Source organism: Phoca vitulina, unplaced genomic scaffold (assembly GCF_004348235.1).
Source record: "Phoca vitulina isolate PV1807 unplaced genomic scaffold, GSC_HSeal_1.0 scaffold15, whole genome shotgun sequence".
In the NCBI taxonomy this organism is placed as follows: domain Eukaryota; kingdom Metazoa; phylum Chordata; class Mammalia; order Carnivora; family Phocidae; genus Phoca; species Phoca vitulina.
Window position 1 is genome coordinate 28,812,626 of NW_022589718.1, and position 11,309 is coordinate 28,823,934.

Genomic DNA, 11,309 nt, shown 5'->3' on the forward strand with positions numbered 1-11,309 from the left:
AAAATAAAGTACTTTTCTGAGAAAAATTGTATTTCTATCATTCTCCATACCTTCTTTTAGTGATACCCATGTCTGGAAAAGATTAATATTCACTCCACCTACTTCAAGAAATCAGTCTAAACCTGCACAAACCATCTCCTTAGTTAACCCAAGCCCTGAAATGAAAATTTCTTCCTCTTAACTGAAATTTGAAAATAATGTTTAGTAAGTACCTACTATAAATCAATGACTCTGTGATGCATATTCACACACATTAGCTTTTTCTATGATATTTTCATTTGAAAATTGTTATCTTACCCCAAGTTTCCTAGAATTTGAAAGTCAGATTGAGAAAAATGTCTTTAAAATTCAAGCTGGGTGTGAAATCAAACATACATGTGTGTGTATGTGTAGATATATATACATAGATAGATATATAGATAATAGTAGGACTACTGGTAACTTTTCTTCAAAAAAATGAACAGGTAAAATCTCTATATAGTGTTTAAGATTCTAGTCTGACCTCAGTATTCTTATTTGGAATTATGGAATATTAAATGTTCACAGTTTAGAGAAGAGTTTTAAGAAATTGCATAGAATAGGTAAAAGCATTTCTCAAATGAAATATTTCTCTGATAAAGAAGGTCTATGCCTCAGCTTTCTATTTCTGAAGATGCTAAAAATGAAGATCAAATTTTAATGTTGACACTAAAAAACATCCTCCATTAATCATCCATTGGAATTAATGGCCTAATGCCTCAAAGTATCATGTTTTATTAACATTTGTTTTACTGTGGTTCCAAGGACTATGCCCAGCTGCATTTATCCTTTATTCCATTAAATGTTTGCTGTAATTACCTCAAGATCTCATAGATTCATTGGCTTTCCTCTAGTTCATTTTTAGTCCAAGTAGTAAGTAAGTCCTCTGAGAAATAGGCAACATTGCTCCCGCAATAGGATTTGGGGGGATGCTATGTAAATGCTATAGACTAGTGCCCCAACCGTTCTATCGGTCACACCAGGATTTTTCAAGAATACTGACTTTGTGTTATCCCCAATATGTTCAATGATATATACATAGAGAGAGAGCCAAGGGGGAGAGAGAGACAGAGACAGACAGAGAGTGCGAGAGCTCAAGCACAAGAAAAATCGACAGAGACAGAGACTTCTTTATAGATCAGGGAAAGACACTCAAGTCATTTTTTTCCTCTTCCTCAGCAAAGGGCCTCTTTGCATGAGGTTCATGGCAGCTCAGTAGAAAAAGGTCAGTAATTTCCTCACCCCTGATTCTATTTGACTGGACTCCAGGGAAAGCTGCTTGAGGTATACTCCCTTAGCCAAGATGCAACGAATGCAAAACCTTTACTGTCTACTCCTGTGGTTACAATTCATAAAGCCAATCCTGGAGACAAGCTGTAGTCTGTTGTCTATAGTAAGAATTGTAAATGAGCTGCTGAGACATCCTGCTTAGGGAATTCCATTCAAAAAGGTTAAGTGTAAATTGCCCTTTGGATTAGTCTGAACATCCCCATTATAAAACTTGCTGAAACTAGTAGGCAGAAATAAAGTTTCAAAAAAAAAAAAAAAAGAAAGATAAGCATGTATTCTTGGAAGGCGATGTAGAAATGTAAAATCAGGCTTATGTTCTCAGTAAATACTTATAAAATTATATCTGTTAAAAGGTTAAGTAAAAACATCTTATTACTTACTAGTAGAGAAAAGCGTATGAGCCAAAAGTTCATTTCAGAAAATAAATTCTAAATTATTATTACTATTTAAGAAATGTATTAGATGACTCAGAGTATAACAGTTCACATATTATGAGCTACACATCCACTCTTTTAAGTAAAGTATTTTTTTAAACCAGTAAAATGATATTTAAATTAAAATATATAGTTTTAAACATTTCTAGGTTTTTAGGATTCTGATTTTTAAGGCATGACCTCATTCCAACACATAAGGGAAATGCTATAATTAAGATTGCCTGCCTTTTAAAAAATTTTATATAGAATGAATAATTTTATAATGCTAATATATTGTTACACATAGGAATTTTAATAATAATAGTACAGAAGTATAATAAAAAATAATGGTCCCAGCTGCATCCTTACCCATCCCCAGCGCTGCTTCCCAGAGGCAACTACTTTTAACTGTTTTTGCTTCTATTTCCTCTGATAGTTACTTCAGTATCTCTGGATAATTTCTTGATTCATTAATATTAATCACTGTGTGTATGTATGTGTGTATATATATCTCCATATATCTATTTCTGCTATGATAGGTGAGAATTAGCTGATTTCTTTCTCTTCTGCCCTACTGCCCACTCATTTTATGTTGCTATTTTTAACTCCTTTAGTGTTTACTGTTGAACTTTTCATGATATACTTAAAATTCAGGGGTGCCTGGGTGGCTCAGTTGGTTGGGTGTCTGCCTTTGGCTGTGGTCAGGATCCCAGGGTCCTGGGATGGAGTCCTGAGCAGGGAGCCTGCTTCTCCCTCTGCCTGCCACTCCCTCCTGCTCGTACTCTCTCTCTCACTCTCTTAAAACTCTGTGTTAAGTAATCAAGCTAAGACGGTGCAAGATGAAATTAGGGATCCTGACTTTCCTTCCACCTCTCCTCCCAGCAGCATGTTTCAGCTGCACATAATTTTACATTGTAATAGCTGAAAACATCCACATGGTTTTGTACCATATAGTTACATTATTTGTTTACAAATTAATTCAAATTATTGAAAATCACTTAGCAGCATTTATACCATTTTGACTATGAGAATATCGTTCACTACAAGGTGTTAGGGTGACATGTCCTTTTCTAGGATAAAATAGTCATGGCCTTTCAGCCAGTCTAAGAAGAAGGTTCCAATGGATTCTCTAGAAGTCACTCAAAATAAACGTTCCCTCATTTTTGGACTATCAATTACTAGCATGGTTTTACTAATTGGTGTATTTATTATGTATACATTATTTTCAAAAGTATAAAATTGTATTTTTCTTGTTAAGATAAGAAACATTATGTTTCTATTATGTCAGATTTTCATTCAGGTTTGATATCCATTTTATATTTTCTTAAACCCAGTAACTTCCTTTTCAAATTTGATCTTAAGTACTTCAAGTTTGGACCATGACTATTTGAATAGCTTTTCTTCTTCCTGAAATTTACAGGTGCTTTGTTGTATTCTTATATTCCACACATCATCTTAATTGTTCTTAACTTGTGCTTTTACACATTTCAGCCAGGGAGGTGTTTTTTTGTTTGTTGGTTGGTTGGTTTGTTTAATTCTATTTGGCAAGAGGATTTAAGACATCTTTAGCTCTGGGAAAGTTTTCTTGTATTATTTCTTTGATAATTTTTGTACTTTTGCTATCTCTGTCATTTCCTTCTGGAACTTATATACATTGAAGGTTTAATTCACTGGATTGATCCTCATATTTCTTATGGTTTAATATTTAAGTTGCTTTAAAATATATTCTACATTCTGGCAAACTCTCCCAGTTTTATTTTCCATCCCTTTTACATTTTTTAAAAAAGAATTCAATCATATTTTTACATTCTAAAAAATTTTCTTCTTCTCTGTCCACTTTTCATAGCCCCCTTTCTTTTTTTAAACAACTGATAATTTATTAAAAAGGTTGATTTGAAAGCATCTGCAACAGTGACTTCAACCTCAACTCCTGGCTCAATGCTGATGGAAGTAATCTGCTTAATCTCAGAAGGACTGTGCAAATCAACATGTTGCTTGTAGAGCATCTGGAAACAATCCCAGGTCTTAGAACCTTCACCACAAGGAGTTTGTCTTCTAGTGATTCTCAGAGTCTTGGTAGGCATCTGAACTGGTCCTTTCACTTTGAGATTCTTTTCCTTTATGCTTTTTTTTTTTTTTTAAGATTTTCTATTTACTCATTTATCTGTTTATTTGAGAGAGAGAGAGAAAGCATGCACAAATGGAGGAAGGAGCAGAGGGAGAGGGAGAAGCAGACTCCTCACTGGGCCGGGAGCCTGATGCGGGTCTCCGGGATCATGACCTGAGCTGAAGGCAGAAGCGTAACCAACTAAGCCACCCAGGCACCCCTTCCTTTATGCTTCTGATGGAGTCAGCACATACCTTCTCCAAAGATTTTACACTGGGGCTGGTTAGAGTAATTCTAATTCAGTGAATCGCCACCTCTGGTCCCATGGGTATCTTCCTGGAGTCTTTAAAAGCCATGGCTGCAGCGAATTTTCCTAATGGACTTGTTCCTCACTGAGAGCGAAAAGCAGTAAGTGAGGAGCAGGACCTAGAGTCCAAAGCTCCACTGTAGCCGTCACCTCCTCTTCCTCTTCATAGCATCCTTTCTTAGTCCGTGCTTACACTGACCTACCAAATTTTTCTTTGGTTGCATAGTGTTCGGAGACGTTCTTAAAGAGTCTCACATTTCTGCCTATCTTGTAAGCTGAGGCACAGGCTTCCTTCAGTCCATATTATCTTCTCAAGAACGTTTAAAAAAAAAAAGTTTTGGAAGATAAAGTCTCCCTTTGGGAAAAAAAAAGGTAGGTTTGTTTATTATCCAATATAGTGAAGATAATGTTGACTCACTCTGTTGAAAATGTCAGGCAGGCTTATTGCCCATTATAAAGGTTTCCTAAGATCAGAGTTTCTCTCCTGTAACTCAACCCATTTTGGGGGCAGGTATCACTTGGCCCTGTAAGTATCAACCTCTGGGGATAGGGACTTAAGAAATGGGTAGAAAAATGTCAATATTCTGTCCATAGCTATTGCTGTGAGGAATAAACAGGCCTTTATTTCTGGCCCATAAGTCTCATGTCCCTTTCAGCATCCACAGAATCATGGCAGACTAGTCAAGGCAAGTAGGGTAAAATCGCATCCTTCAGAGTTTTTGACGCATATTATCTTTATCTTTTGTTCTTTTTTATCATTTTTCTTTCCTCTTGAGTCTATATATATATATATAAATATATATAATATAAATATATATTCTTTTTTCATTCTTTATTCAAATTATCTTTATCTTCTGTTCTTTTTTATTATTTTTCTTTCCTCTGGAGTCTATCTATTATATATATTCTTTTTTTCTATGTTTAATCATTATCTTTACTTTTCCTGTTATTCTTTAGATATTCCTCAATTTTTTCTAATCTGATTATATTTCAGGATGGGATAAACAGAATTTGGCATCTCACTATCTCTGTAAGGAGTTTGAAAATAGCAAGCATTTGAGGAAGGGGAAGAAAACTTACTGATTTTGCTGTGGTTGGAATGAAGATGTCAGAAACCTCACTGCAAAATGTGCAGAACTATGCTCTGAGATATTAACATTCCTGCTGGACTAGTTATAAATCAATTTAGAGAAGTTTATATTTTGTTTTGTATTCCCCATCGATAGTAGAGGTTTCGCTGCTGAGCCTTTTGTAAAACAGGGGATGTGGGGAGAGTAATGAAGGTTTGATGAGAGTTAACTCTTTACCATATAAGTCTACAGCCAACTCCAGTATAAGTATTTATGTGCCTCTTTATTTATAAATAAATTATATATATTTGTATAACATGGACACCTATATGACATTTTTGTTAATGCCCAAATGTTAATGGCTCTACTTATAATGAATTCACCCATAACTGTTTCTAATTGCCTTCTACAGAGAACTATTTCAGACTAAATTATTTCCCCCTCTTTTTGACATCTATTCATTTAGTCAACCACGTACCATTCTCTGAGCAAAATAAGAGACTGGACAAAGTTAATGAGAAACACTAGAAACCCTAAATGTAAATGTTCATTTCATTATTTTTCCATCTGTTCAGTCACTTGTTTTGCTTTGATTTCTTTCTTTTCAACCAGATGATGTGAGGCATCACTTTGACTCTAGGTTGTTGGCAATACCTGATTTCTTGAGCATTTTAAACTCTCATCGAAATGACTCAACTTGAATTTGTCTCACCGAAGAACTACAAAAGGAAACCATATCTTTCAAAAATATGACTGTTTCTATATGATATCACTTGGAGGGATAATTTGAAAAGTTTGAATATGCCCATTATTGTATATTCTAATGGATTTTCTCCCTGAAACATTCAGTAGTATATCATTATACTTAAACCCTCCAAAGAAATAGTGATTTTAATACTGCCATTTGTATGTTTGATGATCCACAAACTCTAGGGTCAGCATGATTTACTTAATTTCATGCCATTATCTCTTATTTTACTCACATTAATCTAAGTAATCCTTCCACCACCTCAAGCCAGTCCTAGAAGTGTTCTCATTTCAATTAAGACTTTTAAGTATTTTTAAACTGTCATTTAGCCATATTACACCTTAATTGTTTGTGTTACTCTTCCATGAAATGTTTCCAAATGGTTTTTACTGTGCCTGAAGGGATGGAAAAGGCCTTGGATAAAGTCATCAAGTTATGTAGAATTATTTGATGGATTGCAATGACCAGCAGGGTTTCTTCCAAAGTCTTAATTATCATTATAGTTGATCCAACTAATCAAAACTTTATTTCCCCTATTACCTTGAACAACACTGACCACTAAGTGTCAGAATTATTCTGTTTCAGGACAATAAAAATTTCATTATATTCATTTACTGTCAAGTTAAGCTAATTTTGATAGAACTCTTGCCTAGTGTACTCTTCCCCATTGTTTTAGAATATTTGCATCCATGTTTGTAGTCTAACCACTACTATTTTTCCGAGGACTGCGTTTTTTCTTTGTGAATATGTAAGGGTTTCTCCATCTTTATTTTTATATAGTACAACTTTCAAATTAAACCAACCAATTTCTTCAAGTATATATTGGGCACTTTTTGTATGCAAGGCACTGATACTAAAGGATTCATGGTTTTTGTTTGTTTGTTTGTTTTGCTCTTTAGAACCTTAAAATGTGCTTTTGTTGACCAGAAGATTACCCTTCTGTTCCAATTCTGCTCATTTGTTTATTTTGCTCTAATGATCTCCTAGCTGGTTCCTGGCCTCCAATCTTACCCCTCTCCAACCGATTCTCCATTCCGCTCACAGTGATCCTGCTGAAACTCACATATGACACATCCTACTCCAACCCAAACTCCTTGCATGGCTCCCCCTCTAAAGCTGCTTAAAATCTACCCACTGCTATTTCTTAATCCTTTCCCATTTGTAAAATGCAAGTGATAATGAATTGCTGGAGATTTTCCAAACATCCTATTTTTATTCCCATGGATGAGTCTTTCTACACCTTAGCCCATCTGCTAAAACCACCCCTTACTAATAGTTTTCTCTGACAAGATCTTATGTGATCTCTGATTACATTCCTATTATTTCCTCCTTTATATACTGCACTGTAGTTTATTGACCTCCTTGATGGTCCTAAAAATTAAGCATATTCTTGTCTCATGGCCTTTACACTTGTCTTCTCTGCCTAGAATCCACATTCCCCATTTGCATGTTTCCTCTTTCCTTTCAGGATCAATTCCTCAGAGAACCTTCCCGATCAATCACCCTTTCTAAAATACCATTATGTCCATATATTTTTTTATGTGAGTAGTGGGTAGTGTTTTCTTCATAGCACTTATCGATACCTAACATTATGTTATAGACAACTTATTTATTGTTTACTTCTTGTTCATGAATGTAAGCTTTATGAGGACAGGAACTATGTCATTTTGACTGGCAGTGGTTTGCCTATTAATTCAACAACATTTGGCTCTTGGAGGGGTTTGGCAAATTTTTGACGGATGAATGAAATGAATGTCAAATTTTATTTATCATTTAAGTTCCACTTTCAGTATCACCTCACTTATCAAAACTCACTTGATTTACCACCATACAAATTGAACTATATGTTTCACTCCTTAGACTTCTGTGATGCCTGTCTTAATACTACTCTCCACAACTGAGGTGCAGTTCTTGTGTTGAATTCTATTTGCCCTCTTAAATTCTATCTATCCTCAAAACACTATGACAAATATTTACCACCAGAAAAGTAAGATTGGTTGTCTGAGAAATATTTGGATGGAACAGAATGGAGGCCCAGAAACACACCACACAAATGTGGTCAACTGATTTTGACAAAGGAACAGAGAGTCTTTTCAGCAAGTGGTGCTAGAACAACTGGATGTCCATATGCAAAACAAATGAACTTTACATCCCTCACAAAAAGTTACTTGAAATGGATTATAGACCTAAATGTAAAATGCAAAACTCTAAAACTCCTACAAGATAACCTAGGAGAAAATCTAAATGACCTTGAGTTTGGGAATGGCTTTCTAGATATAAGAAAGTAGGATTGACAAAAGAAATAAGGATAAGCTGAACTTCGTTAAAATTAAAAACTTCTCTGTGAAAAATAATGTCAAGAGAATGAGAAGACAAGCCACAGACTGGGAGAAAATATTTGCAAATAACACAATGGATAAGGGACTCTTATCCAAAATATATAAAGTACTCTTAAAACTCAACAATAAGAAAAACAATCCAATTTAAAAATGGATCAATGACCTCAACAGACAACACACCAAAGAAGATACACAAATTGCAAATAATATGAAAAACTTCTCTACATCATTTGTCATCAGGGAAATACAAATGAAAACAATGAGATACTACCACATTGTAGTGATAGGTATGCATAGGTATACTACCCCATACCTATTAGAATGGCCAAAGTCCAAAATACTGACACCAAATGCTGGTGAAGATGTGGAGCAAAAGGAATGCTCATTCATTGCTAGCAGAAATACAAAATCATCCAGCTACTGTGGAAGACAGTTTGGTGGTTTCCTTCAAAAACTGAACATATTTTTACCACACAATCTAGCAATTACACTACTTGGCATTCACCCAAAAACATGCATGCATATGTTTATAGCAGTGTTGTTCATAACTGCCAAAATTCAGAAGCAACTAAGATGGCCTTCAGAAGGTGAATGGATAAACAAACTGTGGTATACTCAGACAATAGAATATTATTAGCAATAAAAAGGAACACATTATCAAGCTTAAATGCATATTACTAAGTGAAAGAAGCCAACCTGAAATGCTACATACTGTACGATTCCAACTATATGACACTGTGGATTGGGCAAAACTAGGAGACGGTAACACTATCAGTGGTTGCCAGAGGTTGAGGGGAAGAAGAGGAATGAACAGGTAGAATATGAAGGATTTTTAGGGCAATGAAACTAGTCCATATGGTACCATAGTGATGGAGACATGTCATTATGAATTTGTCCAAACTCATACAATGTTAAACACCAAGAGTGAACCCTAATACAAACTCTAGACTCTGGGTGATAACAATGTGTCAATATAGGTACATCAATTGTCACAGATGTGGCCCTTTCACAGAGGGCCTTGATATTATGGGCATGGGGTGCTGGGCATGTGCGGGAGAAGGTGGGAGAAGGTGGTAAATATCTATACCTTCCTCTCAATTTTGTTGTGAATCTAAAACTGTTCTAAAAAAATAAAGTCTTAAAAAAAAAGAAAAGAAAAATTGGGGTATCAGCAAATGGTAAATAGTTAACTAAAATCTTTCTCTCTTTTTTTTTTCTTTAGCAATCTTACCTCCCTATCACCCATAAATCCTGGTGTAACAAATAATGCTGCAAGTAGCAGTAACCAAACCCAGAATGTTGATTCTCCATGGTTTAAACTGATTAAAAATATATTTCAAGGTTTAAAATTGTCTACATACAATTTTAACAAAATCTTGCAAAATTTTTAAAATAAATATATTTTGAAAAAAAATGGAGAGAAGTTATGAAGATAACTTTTGCATTTTTAAAAGTTTACTTCTAAGCATGCTAAAGAAACAGTCTGAGTTTAAGCCAAAGATTGGATTAAGATATATGTTATAGTCTGTAGCCAAATAAGATTTTCAGTGTGTAGATTTGAAAATGTGTAAAAATGTAATACCTTGTTATTGTGATTTTCTCTTCTCTCTCAAGGCGTGGTAACTTTTTAAAAATGCAATCACATTGTAGGAAATTTAAATCAAGATGTGTGAAAATAGTGATGAACATTTAATAGCCTGACCAGAAACCATGATTTTGAATATTTGCATGTTCTCTCACACATTCCTAGTATTTCTGCTTTTTCTCAACTATGTATTAGTAAACAGCCAAAGTTACACAGTTTATATTCTCTCCCATATATGCTTTCCCCCTGGTTGTTTTTATTCTCTTATCTGTAGTTACAACTCTGATCACCATACTTACGACACTTAACTATATTTCCCTAGTTTTTTTTTTTTTTTTTTAATCTCCCTTCCTGAGCTTTTAATACATTTGCAATGGCCTATTTCCCATTTCCACCTGTCCTCTCTATTAACATGTTTCAAAATGCACTGTTACTCGCTTTCTAAGCAGCTTCTCTACAAATTTCTTGATTTCCGTGCCTCATACAATATTTCCTAGGTTGTAGCCTTTCAATCAGGGATCCAAACTAGGAGCCTATGGATTGCAAAAGAGCAGGGAACATATTTTTGTTTGTTTAATCTTTAACCATCATGATGGTGACCCAATATAGTGTGAACACATAAATAACATTTAATAAGGCCCCCAGCACTGGAGTAATGTGTAGAGATTCACACAAGATTTTCCTTCTAACAGATGGTCATGGGCCTGTGCCAAGGGTGAGGGGACCAAGATTCAAGTGAGTGTACTGTGGGCTACATTTCAGCTACTTGTTTCCTTGGATGGGGGACTTGTGTAGTAAGTTAGCTGACCATCACATATGGTCAATCTGGATGTAGACATTGTGTGCAAAATCATGGGCTCAGGTCAAGGCTGTAAAGATGACTGGTGCTAAAAGGTATCCCACAGGTGCAGGTGATGGTTTATTAACAACATTGCCCATGAGCCATTGGAACACTGTAAGTATTAGTTTGCAAATCCTGTACTGAATTATTCTGAGAAATGACCAAGAGTTGTGCAACCAGTTATAACAACCCCCTACCTAGGGTCTTTTACTTTTCTTTTTCTTTTTTTTTTTTAATTTATTTTTTTATTATGTTGTGTTAATCACCATACATTACATCATTAGTTTTTGATGTAGTGTTCCATGATTCATTGTTTACGTATAACACCCAGTGCTCCATGCAGAACGTGCCCTCCTTAATACCCATCACCAGGCTAACTTTTTAATGTAAGCTCCACGCCCAGAGTGGAGCCTAATGTGGGGCTTAAACTCACAAACCTGAGATCAAGACCTGAGCTGCTGAGATCAAGAGTTGGACACTTAACCAACTGAGCCAACCAGGCGCTCCCCTCTCCCCCAAACAACCTAGGGTCTTGGTCTATCCTAGATAGATAGATAGATAGATAGATAGATAGATAGATAGATAGATAGA

At 35.2% G+C, this 11,309-nt stretch overlaps 1 protein-coding gene and 1 pseudogene across 1 annotated transcript in view; both read right to left on the minus strand.

Annotated features, from left to right (window-relative positions):
• Window positions 1-11,309, minus strand: part of TENM3 (teneurin transmembrane protein 3) — a 2,501,300-nt gene that overhangs the window by 1,864,807 nt on the left and 625,184 nt on the right. The gene's annotated exons all lie outside the window — the stretch shown is intronic.
• On the minus strand, window positions 1,361-4,184 carry LOC116637731 (annotated as a pseudogene).